General features: G+C 43.2%; 1 pseudogene; it reads left to right on the top strand.

The window, feature by feature from the left end:
• Positions 1 to 919: 919 nt before the first annotated feature.
• LOC148511652 (uncharacterized) lies at positions 920 to 18,407 on the top strand (annotated as a pseudogene).
• Positions 18,408 to 19,834: the final 1,427 nt, after the last annotated feature.

Below are 19,834 nucleotides of genomic sequence, written 5' to 3' on the forward strand. Positions count from 1 at the left end.
ACCTCCTGATAATGATATGGAGCTTTTGGGTGGGCCAGGCCTACGTCTAGGAGCCCTATCCTTTTCTAGCATTTGCTGAAAGGATGTGGACACCTGAGCCAAACCCTGAACTGACTGCAAAAGTCTCAACCCTGGGTGGCTCTGCCATGGGAAGTTGTGGCACAGGGATAGGCGGCACTTTTAACTGACATATGGTCTACAAACTGAATTATCTGAGTCGACTGTGACGCCCAAGCCGGTTCTTGACTAGAATCCATTGGTGCAACTGTTGCAGGGCCCCAAAGCAACTGACACACAGGCCAGTGTGTTATGGATCCTGAGGAGAAATTACATACTGAGATTCCCGGGTTTTTGGCCTGCCTTAGCCAAAATTCCTGGGTCTCACGTATGTCTGAAAGGCACCTACCCAGGAGTACGTTCCCGGTTAGTCGCCCCTGCAATTGACCAGGATATTTCTCAGAATTTAAGTCCCGGGAAGACAAACCTGTTCTAGTCTGAAGGGTGCAACCAGGGATTTTACTCCCAGTCTGAACCTCGCAGCTTCTGATTGACCAGCTATGGCTGCCTGCTGCATGATGAGGTCATCATCAACAGCAAAGAGATGCTGCTGACAGACATGCAAATGTTACAGGCAGGCCAGTGCATTATAGAGGAGAGGGGACAGGAGAGGAGTGGAATGCCAGTGGTGGTTTCAGAATATGTCTCATTGAAAGGAGGAGGAGGTCCTGAGCTCTTACATGTGAGGGGAGAGGAGGAAATAAAAGCTCAAATTACAGGCACTGTTAAGGATGCTATGATCTATGGCAACAATTCAAAGATCCTGTCCAGCAGGGGTATTGTGAAGACACAGCATCAAGTTCTTACACAAAAGTCCCTGAAGAAACAATATACAAAGGTCCATGACCGCAACCGCAGTGGTATGGGAAGGATGGAGTGGCCCTTATATGATTTCTGCAGTTCTGTTTTTGGGCATACAGCATTATGCAACCCCATTGCCCTATCTCCATCGAGTGATGCTAGCACACTGCAACAATGACAGGCACAAGTTCATCAACTTCTGAGTGTAGCCAGCATCATTGCAGGTGCTGTTTGATGATGATCCTGTTGACAAGTCATCTACCACCATCATCATGGAACCGCAGAGCCAGGGTTCAGAGTCTCAGCCACAGAACCAGGGAGATAGACCCACTCTATGCAGTAACAGTAAGTTCATCTCAATTAACTCTATGTATTGCAGTGTTAACCTATGTGATTTGCAGTTTATAGTAGGTTTTGTCTATAAAATGGTTTGAAACAGTGGTAAATATTGTGGCTATTCTTCACATATAACCATGACTTTAATGAAACTTTGTTCAATATTAAGCAAGAGTTATCTTGTTAGATGCAGGGTGCTTGAATGAAAGTGTTGCAGCGCTCAACTTGTGCTAGAGGACGATCACTGCATGCACGAAGACCTTGATAGTTGGGGTGTGCGCCAACCCCCATGTTTTGGTTTTGGGTCTATATCTCCTTCGTGTTTTGGATCTGGATTTGGTTTTGGCAAAACCGCCGGTGTTTTGATTTTGGATCTGTATTTTTTCTATAAAAAATCATAAAAAAGCTAAAATCGCATAATTTGGGCCTGTTTTTGTTCTTACAGTATTATTAATCTGAATAACATTTATTTCCAGTCATTTTTGGTGACTTTTGACCACCTCACAGCTCACAATATTGATTTCATCCAGTTTAGGCCAAAAGGTTGCATCCAACTAGTTGGCTGACTAAGCTAAGCGACAGCAGTGGATGGCACTAACATGTAGCAGTTCAGCTTCCAACATGGCACAGAGTGGTACTGCAGTGGTAGACAGGATGGCAGTTTAATAAACTATACAACCCCATAGGAAGTTTAAAAACCAAGAATGTTTTCATTAAGCAAGAACTACAGTGGGTCAGAGCCCAGAGGGACTTGGAATATGTTTACAGACTGAAGTCAGAGAAAGGACAGAAGGATTGATTAGTTTTTAATTTATTTATTTGAATGTTTTGAGTCTTAAAAAAAATTATGAGGGAAGATCAATGTAGGAACAAGTTCTTGAAAGACATCTTTGATCTGGAGGAGGTTTTTTATACATCTAATAGAAATGCGTTGGCCTTACTTGTGGATGTGCTGCTAGTACACACTATAAATAGACATTTACTTTGTGCTCAGGGAGGTTGTTAGGGATAATGGGAGCAAGACTTGCTGTTTACATCAGAGGAAAGCAGTCTGTAGCTCTGCAGCTGAACCAGAACTCCCAGCATCGGTGATGTTTACCGGGCCTACTGGAAGTTATTTGTCAACAACAGGTGGCATGCCCCAGTTTACCTCAGCCTGCTTTACGCATTGTTCGTAATTTCTGGACATATTTGGCACTCAGCAACCACAGGTAGAAGATTTCAGGTGCTGTGGCAGTTCAACCTCCAACATGACAAGAAACAAATAATGTTATTATTCAAGAGGCCTGAGGGAGTTGTAGTATGTATGTAGTTGAAGGCAGGGAAAGGAAGGGTGGATTAGTAGTAAATTTAATTCCAAAGCAAATTTATGAGGGGGGAGGGGAGGAGGCATTTACAAAAAAATAAAATCATTCACATGAGACCTTGCACCAGAAGAATCCTTTAGCGCTACACCTGCTGCAGCTCCTGGGAGTGGATCTTCATCCCAGTAGTAGTTTAAAAAAGCAATTGACTGTTAAACTAACCTTTGCAAGGGGGAGCAAGTATGACAGCAGTCAACCAGTTGCACAGCAGATCACTGACGCCATAACATCTATGCTGGTATTAGAGGTGCGTCCAATATCTGCCAATAATGCAGTTGGTTTTAGTTTTAGACAGTTAATTGAGGTCCTGTGTCCCCGCTGTCAAATCCCATCTAGATTCAACTTCACTAGAAAAGAAATTCCCAGCCTGTAAAGGCACATTAAAAAATGAATTAGTTTCCTCCAAAATGCCGTTGTACCCACTGTCCACTTAACCACAGATATGTGGACAAGCAGAACAGAGCAAATGCAAGATTACATGACTGTAACCACCCACTGGGTGGGTGCATTGCCTTCAGCAGCAGCATCTAAGAAACAGTGAAACCGGTGATACACAGAGTAGCCTGCCTCTGAATTTCTGCTAAGAGGCATATTGCTGACAAACTTTTAGAAAAACATGTAAATCATTGCAAAATGACTTACCTCCCTTTGACTCTCCTCAGGATTTGTAATTTCTGACAATACCACCAATATTGTGAGAGCATTATAGCTGGGTGAATTCCAACATGTCCTATGTTTTTCTCAGACAATCAACGTAGTAGTGCAATTTTTTTTTTTTTTTAAATGACAGGTCCGTGCAGGAAATGCTCTCCCTGGCCCGAAACATTTCTGGACATTTTCGCCATTCAGCAGGTGCATGTAGAAGATTGCAACACCTGCAAGAAATGTTGAATTTGCCCTGCCACAAGCTGAACCAAGAGCTAATTACAAGGTGGAACTCCACCCTTTATATGCTTCAGCAGATGGAGGAACAGCAAAAAGTCAGCTAAAGCTACACAATGAACTATGACATAGGAAAAGCAGATGGAATGCACCTTACTTAAGCTCAGTGGAAAATACTTTCCGAGATGTGAAAAGTGCTGAAATCCTTTGAAGTAGTCATCTGTGAAGTGAGTTCAGATACTGCCAGCTTGAGTTTGGCAATTCCCCTAATTAGACTTTTGGAAAAGCAACTTCATACACTGAAAGAGGAGCTGAAACGAAGCGATTCTGCAAAATACATTGGACTTGTAGATCAAGTCCTTTATTCGCTTCACCAGGAGCCAAGGGTTATCAGGACTTTCCAATCAGATCAATACATTTTGGTGACCATGCTCGCACCTAGGTTTAAGTCATACATCATTTCTTTCTTCCCAATGGACAAAGATCTGAAGTAATGCAAAGACCTGTTGGTAAGCAAATTGTCATGGCACGTAATGCAGCGATGGCTCCTCCTTCAGTTTCTCCAGCAAGTACAGCTGCCAAGGAAAAACTAAACTTTCCCAAAAGACCCACTGGTGATGCAGATGAGTCAAAACAACCAAGTTTCGACATCTGGTCGGGTCTAAAAGAATTGCCTACAATTAAAATTAATAAGACCTCTACTGTGACTCCATCTGATATGGTCACCATTCAAAGAATGGTTGAGGAGTATTTTTAATTATAGCATCCGAATAGGCATGTCAGACAGTCCGTTTGATTACTGACAGGAAAAAAAGGTAAATTGGTGGCACTTGCACAAATTGGCTTTGCTTTACTTGAGCTTCCCACCCTCCAGTGTGTACTCCAAAAGAGTTTTTAGCACAGCCGGGAATCTCGTCAGCAATCAGTGTAGGAGGCTCAAAATGTGGAAAAGATTATGTTCATCAAACAAATTCCATGAGGAAGACTTTTACCACCAATTACGTGCAAAAATTACAGAGGCACCAGTAATGGTGGATTCCAGTGGGGACAAATTAATATTGTGTGAAGAAAGATGATGTAGACACTGATGAGGGTGAGGAATCGGATGATGATGATGGTGACAACATCTTGCCTCTAAAGCCAGTTTGTGCACATAGAGATCATTGCCAGCAATGTCAACTGTCCATTGGTAGCTTGTCTTCTGGGGGCCCAAACAAACCAATAGCTTCATGATTGAGGATATTGTTGGTGGTGAAGATGGCAGGTGCTTGGATCTAGCAGAGAGAAGGGAGCTAGCTGACACTGGACTGGTTGTTGTTACTTTTTTAGCCAAAGCTTCTGAATTTTACAAAAACTTTTTGGATGGATGCTCTGCAGATGACTTAACAGGGAGGAGGTTCCAAGGTGTTTAAGATTCCTACCTCTACTTACTCTGGCTTTACAAAGGGTACAGATGGCTTGACAATTGTTGTCCGGATTTGGGTACATATAATTCCACACATAAGTGGCTTTTTTCGTCTTCTGCTCAGACATGACAATGGGCTTTTCCTTATCATGGGCAACTGTTTCTTCCACTGGTGCCTGATTTACACAACATCCTCATCAACATCATCATCCTTATTGGCGTCAGCTACACAAATATCCTCATCCTGGTGCACTTCCAAAGAAGCATCCTCAATTTCTATTTCAACATTGTCGAAGCTGAATAATTGGCTGAGACAAGTTCAGTTTAAGATTTAATCGCGACGACACCATCTTGCGACTGGCCGCAAGACGCCATTTTGCGAAATGGCCACCTAAGCGCCATTTTAGATAAACTCACACTTTAGTACATGTGGCGATAATACTATTAGCATCATGCGAATGCATCTGTGACCATCGCCATAAGTTACGGCGATTCACCAGAAGCCTATTTCATGACTTTACGTATTATAAAGGATATATTTCAGAAATGGCTTTACAGTATGTAAAAAAAATTGGATTGCATTAGATGAATAGAGCAAATGGCTACGTGACAACTAGCTTGTGTAGATAAGCTTCCTGGACAGTGTCTGCCCTCACTACAGGTGGTCTGGCTCGAATACACACCTTACATTAGCAAGCTTCCTGCAATGACATGACTTCAAAAAGACTAGAGTGTCATCTTAGGTCTGTCTCTTGTAGCTGGGCTATTTGCATTTCACACAAGAGACTGGGAGAATAAAGAGTTTTTTCTTTTGAAGCCTGGGATAGGTGGGGGGGGACTGCTGACAGAGTGGGCATGTGGAACTATCTGGCTCAGCATGTCACATTGCTAAGATGTTCACTTTGTGAGAGTTAAGTGCACCCTTCCTCATACACCCACTAATAAGTCTTTATATCAAACCCCGAATACTCACACATTACATATTCACACATAAGGTTTAATAAGCTTTAAAGTATATGATTTAAGTTGGTTCAGTTAGTTTAAATGCTGAGAAATAAAGATATTTGATAACTAAGGTTCTATACATGTTAAGACAGCCGTGTTTGGTTTCAAACTGATGCATACTCTTTCAACAGAATTCCGGTACTATCGGTGTGGAGATCGCATCATGCATTCCCAACTTATGGACCGCAGAGACTACAAGCAACAAAATGTATATTTTTAGGAACAACTGTTAGGATGCAGCATGGGGAGGCGGGAGGGAAAAGACCCTCAGTTGTTAGAGGCTGGGCAAGTCTATTTGAACCAGCCATGTTAAATGCACTGTAACATATGCTTCTCCCCTGGGAACCAATGGCATAAGCAAGAAACTTCTCTATTGTCCAGTCTATTCTGGTGGGGTATAAACATGTGTGCTCAAACACTGGGTCTTTAGTCTTCTTGCTGAATGCTGATTGACGGAGGTTTTCTTTCTGAAGGCCGGGATCTGCTCCAGAGGCGCTGCGTATGTATTCTGTACTTGGGTCTGTATAATTCCTTTGCGCTAAATTGTACACAGATCATAGCATGTAACTGACTGTACTTTTACTTGAATAATACTTTGTGCTTCGGAACCACATGTTCTGAGTCTGGAGTCTCTATTTATTGTATGACTGCGTACGCAAATTAGCGTCATCCTTAGAGGTTTACAGGAAGGATTTTAGAAGGTACAGGTAGGGGTATATAGAGGTTCATTTTAATATCGTTAAATTGGGGGCTCGTAGTGAAGTCACTTACCTGCTCACACGGTACATACAGCTATCGATATTTCAGCAAAGGGTGGAGTGGCCACATGCAGGGTTTGCCTGCAACCGCTTTGTGCTGGAAGATCGCTATCCATCTCCGTGTGAATCAAGGAAGCTGACTAGAATCCAGGGACAAGAGAGGAAAAAGTTTGTTTTCCTCTGTTGATAGAACCTTACGTTTAAAGGGGCGCCGCAGTACTGATTACGCGGCTAAGTCGCAGGTTTGCGCATAGCAAAGACGCACTTTTGTGTACGCAGCTAAAAAGTCATTATACGGTTATGTGGTAGTCGCATTATTGTGTATGCGGCTGGTCGCACAATAGCGTATACGCACTTCCGGTTCTGCTGCCACGTGTTTTAACAAAGCCGTTGAGGTTTACCTTTTTCAATTGTTACCAATATCTGGGTTAACGTTTATTTTTCTGCGCAGGAAAAAAAGTGTGTAACAGTGAATATTTGTTGGACAAAGTTAAGGGTATCGTATGATCCTTAAGGGCTAGGTGCAAGGGTTAGTCTAGCCGCTCGGTAAGTAGCTTTACCGTTCTATACACAGTAGCAGGTGTACATGTTGTCTTTGTTGTAGAGAGGTGCGTGGGAGTAGCCGACATATAAACTCTCATAGGTGTGGAAGTTGCCTTACGAAATCTTATCCGGGTGTGGAAGTTGACTTTTCAAATCTTATCCAGGTGTGTGGGCGCCGCCGACTTAAATCGTCCACAGGTAAGTAAAAGTATCTTGATTGTCTTTCACCAGTTTAAATCTTTATTGAAAAGCGTAGGAGTTGTCTCAGAATGGGAGCCGCGCAAACAGTAGAGATGTTAGACAATGATGTGCTGCTAATGGAGGCGCTGATCGGATCGGCCCGTCGTATCATGCATACTAAGTACGGTACTTATGCAATAAGGTATTGTGATTTATGGTTTTATATACGACGAGGAAGAGTGTTAGACCGTTTCCCAGAATTGGTAGTTTTGATAAAAATGTGATAGACAATGTCCGGGATCACATCAGTTTGATGCGCTCCCGAGAAAAAAAGGTTAAATATTTTGAATGTTTAAAACTGTGGCAGCATGAAGGGGATGCGTGGCTTAAAAATGTGCAAACGACGCAAACTAGCGTCGTGAGCACATTGCCAGAAAATACTTCCGCGGCGCTAAATTGCAATACGGGCGAACCGCAAAATGGCGCGCCCATGCGGCAAGGTAGCGTCGTGGAGAGTATTGCCAGCAGTTCACGCTCAACTCCCCCACCTTATGTGGATGGAGGTGCAAGTACAGTTACCAAAAATACCCATAAAAATGTTACAAGCAACTTGTACCCTCTCTTAAGCAACTATAAAGAAAATGTTCATGATGTGGATGATGAGCCTATTGTAATGTCTGCCATTTCTGAAGCTGTACAAATGATAGATGCTGCATCACCACAATCACGAGTGGTGCCGCCATCTCCATCGGTAACATCAAGGGAAGTGTTAATGCCCTCTGCACCCGTAGAGGAAGTTGTTCATACCATACGTAGCAGCAGCAGACTAAACCCCCAGCCAGGTAATCAGGTCAAAAGGTAGCAGCGCTACCGGTCTGCATCCCATTCGGACAATAACTGTTCCAAATGAAAATGCAGATGCAAACTGTATAGTGCCCACGAGGGAAGTAGTAATGCATTGTCCTTGGACAAGAGCAAAACTAAATTCCATCATAAATGATTTCCCCGATCCCAAAAAGGAATTAGCCAAATGTCAAAGATTTTTGAGAAATTTGGGTAGTTCACATGAACCCACTAATAAAGATTGGCATGTGGTGTTAAGGGCCTGTCTACCACGCAATACCGACGTGACAAAATTTATCACGGATTGTGTATTGGATGGTGACGTTCCCTTAACAGACCAAGTAAACCAAGGTAACATTTCCCGCATTGTAACTCAGTTGGGTATATATTTTCGGGTAGTAGTTAACTGGAACAAAATTTTCACCATTAAGCAGAAGGAGAGTGAACTGCATAAGATTATTGCGATTGGGCTCTGCAGGCTATCACCCAGTACACTGGGATAGAGGATATTAAAGATAGCACTCACCACAGGGGAATGATAGTCATGGTACTTGTGGACAGTCTGAAAGAGAGTTTAAAAACTCGGGTTCAGACCTCACAGCCTGGCTGGCGGGGACTCACAATAGATACCTCATAGAAACTGCCATTGAACATGATAAAAACTCCAAGAAGAGAGAAGCCCAGAGCGAAAAACTAATGGCTGTCAGTATACAAGCTCTGGAGGGAATGACTGTAACATCACAGCCAACAGACACACTTGCACACACACTCACATCTGAACAAGTATGTGCTCTCACTAACCCCACGCAACAACAAACACAACTCTATCCCACTAACCCGATGCAACCACAGGTCCCAGGCTACCCACCAACTTCTTATCCCCCACAATACCCTTACCCTCCCTATCCTTAGCCATATCCACCACCTTTACCCTCTGCGCAAACCTCACAACACCACATGTCTTCACCCGGTACACAAACATGTTTTAACTGTAAACAACCAGGACACTTAAGTAGAAACTGTACAGTAAAACGAGTAGGAACCCCACCTCAGGGAATACCTGGATATCCCCATAAGGGATATGCACAAAGGCCAGCAAATGTTCAGCAGGTACCAGCTCCAATTGTAGCCGTAAATGCTTTATTGGAGAATGGTAGCCAACGCTAGGGGTCAGGTCATACCTGTAGTCTACAGATAGTCAGGTTAACGGGAAGTACTAGGGAAGAACCAGTCATGATGGTTGATGTAGCTGGTACTGAATATGCTTTTCTTGTAGACACAGGGGCGACCAGGTCAGTGATAAAATCTCCCGTTAATTTGCAGGTGACCAACGTGACAGTACCAACAATGGGTGTAACAGGTAAAGTGGAACATTATCCTTAAACAAAGTCCACAGAGGTTACTATTGGGCCGTTGCATACCAGGCATCCTTTTCTCCTGGCTGCTGCGGCTCCGACTAACTAAGATGGGATGTGTTATATATTGCACCCCTGATGGTGTATTTTTAGATATCCCAGAGAGAATGGTATACGAGGTGCGGGATATGTTAGACACTCCTCAAAGGATAATGTATCACTCTACAGTTTTAAATGAAACTCCATCACAGGTAGATGAAATGTTGTCCCTAATTCCAGATTCCCTTTGGACGAAAGATGGACAGGACACTGGATTAATGGCAAACGTAAGCCCCGTAATGGCAAATTTAAAAAGCAGTAGGCAAGCTCCAAAAATTCCCCAATACCCGCTAAAACAGGAGGTAGAATTAGGGGGTTTTCCAATAATTGAGCGATTATTGCAACAGGGAATTTTAGTTTGTACAGCTAGTGTAGCCAACAGTCCCATCTTCCCGGTGAAGAAGAGTGGTGGGAGGGGTTATAGGCTGGTACAAGACCTTACTTGTGTTAATAAGGTAGTAGAGAGCCAATTCCCTGTAGTGCCAAATCCAGCTGTCATTTTGATGCAGATCCCACCAAATGCAACCCACTTCACTGTCATTGACCTCTGTTCTGCTTTCTTCTCTGTGCTTCTCCATCCTGACTGTCAGTATCTATTTGCATTTACATACAGAGGTTTACAATACACATGGACATGATTACCCCAAGGTTTCATTGAGACAGCCCCAGTATCTTCTCCCAGGCATTGCACGACTGTTTACAATCTTTTCAACCTGCCAATGGATCTGTTCTAATTCAATATGTGGATGACTTATTGCTATGTTCTGACTCGTTTATGACATGTTTGAATGATACTAAACTTTTGTTACTTCATCTCTCACAAACAAGGTGGCTAAGGACAAACTACAGCCGTGCCAATCCAGAGTAAAATATTTGGGACAATGCCTAACCCAGGGGTTACGACATCTTACAACAGATAGAATCCAGGCCATACAGAACATGACACTGCCGCAGAATCAACAGCAAATTCGTACCTTCTTGGGAATGTGTTAATACTGTAGAATGTGGATCCCAGGTTTTTCTATTTTGGCCTTACCTTTACAGGAATTAGTCTCTTCCTCAAAGCCCGATTGTGTCATACACACAGAGGAATCAGAGCAGGCTTTCCTTAATCTTAAGGATAGTCTGACGAAAGCTCCTGCATTGGGAATACCCGAATATGTAATGATCAGAAATTTCTTGCGTTCAGGTTGTTTGAATGATCGGTGGGAGGGTCCATACCAGGTGCTGCTGACGAGTACTACATCTTTGAAGGTGGCCGAGAGAGATACCTGGGTCCATTCCACTCACTGCAAAAAGGTCAATCAACCGGTGGAGAAACAAGTCGGAGACAAAGCTGATAGCGTGGACCTGTCGATCGCGAGCTTGTTTCGGGAGGATTGAACAGGTTGTAGTGAGATACCTGAACTGAGAGAAATTTGCAGATCTTGTTGTGACAATGGACAGGCTTGCTGTGTTCATTTTCATATTCTCTTTTAGAGTGTTCACCATCCTGGTCAGTCCGGGGATATCCAGTGTCTGTGATGGGGGACCGATTGAGGAAACGGGAGCTGATGGCAGTGCTGATGGAGTGGAGTCAGGAGGAGTGCAATGCCAATCAGGGGAGTGTCTGACCAATCTTCATACTGTTATTGTTAAGAGAGCTGTCATTCCGGATACTCGGGGAAGGTGTGGAGGTTTATCGTCTGAAGATTCCTGTATTTGTGAGCTTTGTGGGTCCCTAGTTGATGAGAACTGTATCCGACGGTGCCAACCTAAATATAATCCATACTGGGGTGGGTATCCTCTAGAGGATTATCATGGCATGGTAGGCAAAGTGTTCAATCAAACTGATTGCTGGGTGTGTTCACATGTGCCACAGGGACAGCATAACGTAGGGTTGGTGCCATTTCTGCTAAATACCACGGAAATTTTAGAATTGCAAAAAGGGAAAACCTTGGATGGAAAATTTCTCTCATCCAAACCACCTCATTTCAAACTCCATCAATTCCAAGTAGATAGATCACTTTTGTGCTTAAACATAACCAACCCCAATAGACCCGGGAGTTGGGAAGTGACGGGGAATAATCAGACGATGACCTTCTCACAAAGAGCTGATAATGAGTCCATAAACCATGATCTGTTACGCTCCATTAAGTCTGGTGGGAAACATTTTAGGTATCGGTATACATTGAGTTCCACCAAAGAAATTATTGGTAAGGTGCCAAATGGTTATTGTGCTAAAATAATACAGCCAGAAACTTGCATGTACCAGATGGAAGACCCAGAAATACGATTGTTTGCAAGGGAAATGTGCTTAATGATAATGATGCATACCATTCCTTATGTTCTCCCTGATAATGTATATTTCATCTGTGGAAGAAAAGCGTATAAATGGCTCTCCCCAAGTTCCGAAGGTTTGTGTTACCTGGGAAGAGTAGTCCCAGAAGTTATGACCCTCACACATGTTGAAATGCTGGGTATACATAAAAACACACCGTCACCATATCTTCACACACAATATGAACACAGAGGCAAAAGAAATATGATACCTGGTGATGTACATAAAGCCACTCAGTTAATCAGTGAGACAACTGGCTTTCAAGTTTTAGTCGCATTGGATCCCACCAGGATCGCTCGGGGTACATTAAATTTTATATATATTCAGGAACTTGCTAAATTGATAGATAATATCACCGAGATGTACGATGACACATTCAGGTACACAGGGAGAGAATTGCAAGCGTACAAGAAAGAACTGGTGCAACACAGGCTAGTGTTGAACTACTTAACTGCTGTTACTGGAGGGTATTGCGTAATGTTAGCCACCCAATTTGGAGTAAAATGTTGCACCTATGTCACCAATGATACCAGCGACCCTAAGGAGGTGATAGACTGGAAGATGGATGAAATTCTGCAGCTAAAGTGGGAATTTCGTAAGAACCATAACGCTTCAGTGGCTGAAGTAGGGGAGAAGATAGAAGGATGGGTTTCATGGCTGAACCCAGTGAATTGGTTCTCAGGCCTAGGGGAATGGGTCCAGGAAGTGATCGCCAGCATAGGCAAATTCTTAATCCTTATACTGATTGTCATCATAATAATTGGCATATGTGTCCGGTGTGTTCCTATTGTATTTATGTGTGGAAAATGTAAAAACAGAGTAAAACGTAAGAATGAAACTATGATGGTGGTCAGTAATGACAATATGTATACCGAGGTAAATAGAGAACTGCATTACAACCCTGAACTAGGAAATACTATCGTTTGATGTATTAAATTTAGACATGCATAGAATGTATTATTGAAATGTTATCTATAGAACACCTCAGATAATGTAAAGTCTCAATTCCCCTTCAAAAGACTGCTGTTATAAGACTGATGCATTCCCACACCTTTCACATCATCTTCCAAGATCCGCGGTGTGCGTATAATAGTTTTATGTCCCCACCCAGAGACACATTATTGATGGATTAAGAACCACCTTGCGCCATCCCATAATAACACTAAATAAAATGTAAATGAAAGCCTAAATTAAATTCTAATAGCAGATTGTGATAGCATGTTGTTTCCTATCAAAGGGTGGACTGTCGAAGCTGAATAATTGGCTGAGACAAGTTCAGTTTAAGATTTAATCGCGACGACACCATCTTGCGACTGGCCGCAAGACGCCATTTTAGATAAATTCACACTTTAGTACATGTGGCGATAATACTCTTAGCATCATGCGAATGCATCTGTGACCATCGCCATAAGTTACGGCGATTCACCAGAAGCCTATTTCATGACTTTACGTATTATAAAGGATATATTTCAGAAATGGCTTTACAGTATGTAAAAAAAATTGGATTGCATTAGATGAATAGAGCAAATGGCTACGTGACAACTAGCTTGTGTAGATAAGCTTCCTGGACAGTGTCTGCCCTCACTACATGTGGTCTGGCTCGAATACACACCTTACATTAGCAAGCTTCCTGCAATGACATGACTTCAAAAAGACTAGTGTCATCTTAGGTCTGTCTCTTGTAGCTGGGCTATTTGCATTTCACACAAGAGACTGGGAGAATAAAGAGTTTTTCTTTTGAAGCCTGGGACAGGTGGGGGGGGGGCTGCTGACAGAGTGGGCATGTGGAACTATCTGGCTCAGCATGTCACACTGCTATGATGTTCACTAATACCCCTTTTCCACCTATTTTCCGGGTCTGACCCGGAGTTGGAACAAAGTTCCTATCCGGATCAGACCCGGATTTTTGCCGCCGCCGACTTGGGATATTCCCGAGCCAGCGCCTCTCACACCGCAGTCGGGTCTGCATAGACCCGGCTTTTGCGGAGTGAAAGTGGTCGCTTGGAGATGACGTCATCTCCAAGCACCACTGAAGCCGTACCAATCGGCCGGCTAGCAGCACACTCCAGGTCATCGTGACCCAGAGTGCGCTGTTCTCACAGCAGGGTTTCACGGGCTACGCCAGTGTTAAACCCTGCTAGTTACCTGGGTTGGATTGCCAGGTCACTCGACCCGGCGATCCAACTCTCTCCCCTTTTACATCAGGGAGCTGCCCGGGTTAACCCTTCAAAAACCCGGGTTTTAGCTCCGGTGTAAAATGGGTATTAGTGAGAGTTAAGTGCACCCTTCCTCATACACACATTAATATGTCTTTATATCAAACGCCGAATACTCACACAATACATATTCACACGTAAGGTTTAATAAGCTTTAAAGTATATGATTTAAGTTGGTTCAGTTAGTTTTAATGCTGAGAAATAAAGATATTTGATAACTAAGGTTCTATACATGTTAAGACAGCCGTGTTTGGTTTCCAACTGATGCGTACTCTTTCAACAGAATTCCGGTACTATCGGTGTGGAGATCGCATCATGCATTCCCAACTTATGGACCGCAGAGACTACAAGCAACAAAATGTATATTTTTAGGAACAACTGTTAGGATGCAGCATGGGGAGGAGGGAGGGAAAAGACCCTCAGTTGTTAGAGGCTGGGCGAGTCTATTTGAACCAGCCTGTTAAATGCACTGTAACATATACTTCTCCCCTGGGAACCAATGGCATAAGCAAGAAACTTCTCTATTGTCCTGTCTATTTTGGGGGAGTATAAACATGTGTGCTCAAACACTGGGTCTTTAGTCTTCTTGCTGAATGCTGATTGACTGAGGTTTTCTTTCTGAAGGCCGGGATTTGCTCCAGAGGCGCTGCGTATGTATACTGTACTTGGGTCTGTATAATTCCTTTGCGCTAAATTGTACACAGATCATAGCGTGTAACTGACTGTACTTTTACTTGAATAATACTTTGTGCTTCGGAACCACTGAGTCTGGAGTCTCTATTTATTGTATGACTGCGTACGCAAATTAGCGTCATCCTTAGAGGTTTATAGGAAGGATTTTAGAAGGTACAGGCAGTGGTATATAGAGGTTCATTTTAATACTGTTAACATGTTCACTTGTGCTTGCATCATCATAAGAGAGAGAACCACCAGTCATAAATAAAGGCCAAGGCCTTAGCCTTTCCTTGCCACTTCGTGTGGTGAAAGGCATATTGCCAATTTTATGACTTTCTCCAGCTAACTTTCGCTTTGATGTTTTTTTTCTTTACCAATGTAAAACATTGCTTGTTTGATTTTAGTTGCCCTGACTTAAGCCTTGCATGCCCTTGGGCATTGGCTTTAGTAGATGATGTAGACCGACTAGTATCGTCAGGACTGGTCTCACTGGCAGCAGCTCCAGCACTAGTATGTGGTTCCTGCTCTACTATCAACTGATCGTTCTCCATATCAACAAAACACGAACAAAGTGGGGTACAGCACACACGTCAATTTGTACCAATATTAAATATTACACTGCGGTATCAATGACCTAGAGTGTCACAATTTTTATGAATTAAACACTGCGCTACCACTTAGGGGCATATTCAATTGCCGGCGAACAGTCCATTGCCGTAATTTTTGCCTACATTGCAGGTTTTCAGCACAGAAAAATATTGTGCTTGTTCCCACGTATCCCTGTATTCATTTCCAAATCGGCGAAAATGGGACCCGGCGAAAAGGAAATCAGCGAAAAGTGCTGTCATTTTTGGGGAAATCAGCTTGACATCCCCCAAAAGATGCTCTGACATGGGGGTTCACTATGGGTACCCCCGAATAGCCCAGCTAACGGTATTTGGGGTATTTAAACGGTCTCAATAGCTTTAATTTGTCTTTTAAAAAGTGGTGAAAATAGCATTTAGGAAGTTATAAAAAAAATAAAAATAAGTAGTCCCATCAAATTTGGGGTACCTGAAAATGAGTGCAATCATATTTTTAAGTGGCTAAACTGAACTTTTAAAAATCATGAAAAATCCACCTGCCGCAATCACCCGCAATAAAAAAAAACACCTGGGGCATACTAGGGGACCTCCCTGAGTCTAGTTCACTTGTTTTAAAGTTTGTCCCCTAACTTTTTTTTTTTGCCCCCAAAACAAAAAGTACTTTTTTTGGGTGTCCAGTGGTTATTTCTAGATTTTTTTTGACAGTTAAACTTTGGGGGACTGTCTAAGGGGTGCTGGGGGGATTCCCACAACATTGCACCCCAAAACCCTAATTCTGCACTTTTTTTTACTTAGTGTCACAATATTTTTTATGAATAAAACACTGCGCTACCACTTAACTGCTTTTCGCCGGCAACTGAAAATGGCCCTATCGGCGATACCTGTTCGCCGATGATGTCATTTTCGCCAAACCGGACTTATTCAATTCTTCCAACTTTTCGCCGTTGCGGAAAGTCAATGGATAGAACCCTGCGAAAAAGTATCACCTATGAATAGGTGGCAAGAAAAAGTGCAGAATTGGGGTTTTAGGGTACAAACTTCCAATAACCACCCTGCACCCCTTGGACAGTCCCCCAAAAGGTATTCTGTGTAAAATAAATTAAACAGTACAACAGGACACCCCAAAAAATTACTTTCATTTTGGGGGCAAAAAAAAAAGTTGGGGGACAAACTTCTAAAGTAGCAAAATACACTCAGGGGGGTCCCCAAGTATGCGCCAGGTGTTTTTTTTTTTTATCGCAGGTGGTGCGGCAGGCGGACTTTAAGTTTTTTTTTAAAGTGCACATTAGCCACTTTAAAATATGCTTGTACCCATTTCATGTACCCCAAATTTGGTGGGACTGGTCATTTTACTAAAAAAAAAACCTTGCTAAATGCTATTCTTCACCCCTTATGCAAAGATACTAAACTGCACCTATTGAGACACCTATTAAACACCCCAAATATCTTCAGCAAGGCTATTCGGGGCTACCCATAGTGAACACCATGTCAGAGCATCTTTTGGAGGGTGTCAGGCTGATTCTCCCAAAACTGACAGCATAATTCGGCTGTTTCCTCTTTGCCGGGTCCCGTTTTCACCGATTTGGAATTGAATACGAGGATACGCGAGGACGAGCGCGAAACTTTCTCGCACCCAAAAGCGGCGATGACTGCAAAAAGTCCGGCAACGGACTTCTCGCTCCTAATTGAGTGGACCTTAGTGTCACAATATTTTTTATTAATACACTGCGCTACCACTTACAATGTCACAATACCTGTTGAATATTACAATGCGTTTCCACTTACAGTGTCACAATACATGTATATTACACTGCGGTTACATTTACAGTTTCACAATACATGTATGAATATTACACTGCAGTCTGACCGGCAGCAACACAGTAAAAAAAAAATCAAAAAAACAGTGCACTGAGGTACAGCACAACCTGGATGGACACAGCAGTCCCTGCCCCTGTATGGACACAGCAGAGCCTGCCTTGGATGGACACAGCAGCCACTGCCCCTGGATGGACATCGCAACCTCTGGATGGACACAGCAGCCAGACACAGCACCCCCGGACAAACAGAGCACGTCTGTTCACTTCACTCTCCACAGCTGGAGTGAAATGGCGCAGATAACCTGGTACCTTTTATAGTATCCAAAACCAGCGAGAATCCGACAGCGGTATGATCAGAGTCTGTCGGGAAAAACCAGAGCCGGACTCAGATCCCGACCCACATTGCGAAGTTCAAGTGGGTCCGGTCCTCAGGGAACTGGACCCACTCATCTCTAGTTGATAGTTCTGCTTTTTGCCAGTCATGTGTTGCAATCATTATTTTAAACTTTGTGATGCTTAGGGTTCTCTCTCTTTTGTTTTCAGTTTTCACAGTTACCAACACGAAAGAAAGACCAAATTAGAGGTCGCTACAAAAGCCATGACTAATATCCTGTCTGAACAACTATGAGAGCTGGATTCAGAATGGCAGGCTCAAGAGCCTGCAGCGATTAATGGACAATAAGCGAGAATTGCAGTGCAATTTACTATCGCAAATGGTAGCTATGCAGCAACGGGTCAGTCGCGATAACCGTGACTTTTTCGATCAACTGTTGAGCAAAATCCACTCCACACCAACACAAGTGCCACTGCCCACCCATTTTGCCCAACAAGCATACCATCCAAACTCAGTTGTGCCTACATCCCAGTATGCGCAGCAAGCTCAGTCTCCCACCTCATTTGTGCCCACATCCCAGTATGCGCAACAAGCTCAGTCTCCCACCTCATTTGGGCCTACATCCCAGTATGCGCATCAATCAACGTTTCCCACCTCATTCGGGACTACATCCCAGCATATGCAAAAAACGGTCTCCATCAACATTTTCAAAGAGTACATTTAATAATGTAAACAAAGGGCAACTATTTGTAGATTCATTGTCTACTAGTACTACTTCCCAAGAACTTTCTCTAACCAATAGTCCAGAGTTTACAGTATATAGAAATATTTAAGTGTAGTATGCACAGAAATCTTGTGTGGATATATAGTAAACATCACAACATAAGTTGTTACACATGGTTATTTTTCTACATTAGTAATAGGTTTTAAATATAATATACACAGGTTTTGGTGTGTTATATTAGGAGAAGTCACTTCACCAAATAAGCAAGGTATATAAAAGTCTATACATAAATATGGAGAGTATTGCGCACAGAGGAATCATTATGATTTACCGCCGGACCCCTGGCTGGCGGTTCAAATCCCAACAGTGGCAGCCCGACAAGGAGGAAAATCCTGATCGTCCCCAGGTAAGTATTCACTAACCTATTCTATCCCCTAACCCTCCCTTAGGGGTGCCTAACCCCAGCCTTTCCCCCCAGTGCCAAACCCTAATTCCCCCTGTGCCTAACCCTAAGTACCCCCTTCCCCGCCGCCTAAACCCAAGTCCCCCAGGGGGGTGCCTAACCCTCCCTCCCCCTAGCCTAACCCTAAGTCCCCCCCCTGGAACCCTAAACCTAACCCTTCCCCCCCCCTCCCGCGGCTGTCCGCGCTCGGCATCACTTCTATCGGGATGCCGGGCGCCAGTCTCCCGGCGTCGGTAAAATGACCAGTGTCTAGATTTAGACGCCTGTCATTTAACTCTCGCCGGGATTAAGCAGTCAGGAAGCCGGCTGTCGAGATTAGGTCCGCCGGCCTCCCGACTGCATACCCGCACAAAAGTATATTCACACTTAACGTTTGTAGTTTTATGGAGTGTCTAATGCCTCAATTGTTAAATAAAAAGTATTTTGTGTTAAATGTATACGCTCATAATAAATTATGAGCTACAGTACTTGATCAGACGGCCATCCCAAAATATGGTGACAGTTTTGCACAGAAATATAAGTGCATTATTTGTAACTATTGCTTGTTTTGTATGTCACTATTTCCTATGGAACAAATATGGAAGTAAGGCTTTCACACTTTTTTTTTACTTAAAAAAAAGGAGTTTATTAAAATAAAACTTAAAATTTTGAATCATCAAGTGTCTTGCCATTCATTTTTGTGACTTGCAGCATTGAATTGATATGTAGTACAGAAAATCCACCAGACAAAACAAGCTCTCCATGCTAAACAGGTGTGTCAGCCATGAATACAGCAATGCATTATGGGAGCCCTACCCAGGCCCTTTATAGCAAGCCCCCACCTTTGCATGACCTCATTATTGTGTGCCAGCAAAGTGTCCACTTTAAAATGGCAAAACTGAAAAACTGTAAAATAATGACAAACCCTGCTTATGTCTGAAAGGGTTCGACCCGGGAATTTCCCGGGTCTCAGTTGTAGTGTGAAAGCGGGTCTCACCCAAAAACCCGGGAGTTTGCAGAGGAGAAAAATTTGGGTCTGAGCAGGGTAATTCCCAGGTCGTTTGTCAGAAAGTGGTATTAACCAGATCAAACAG

This window comes from Taudactylus pleione, unplaced genomic scaffold, assembly GCF_031769625.1.
Source record: "Taudactylus pleione unplaced genomic scaffold, aTauple2 ptg000296l, whole genome shotgun sequence".
Classification (NCBI taxonomy): Eukaryota; Metazoa; Chordata; class Amphibia; order Anura; family Myobatrachidae; genus Taudactylus; species Taudactylus pleione.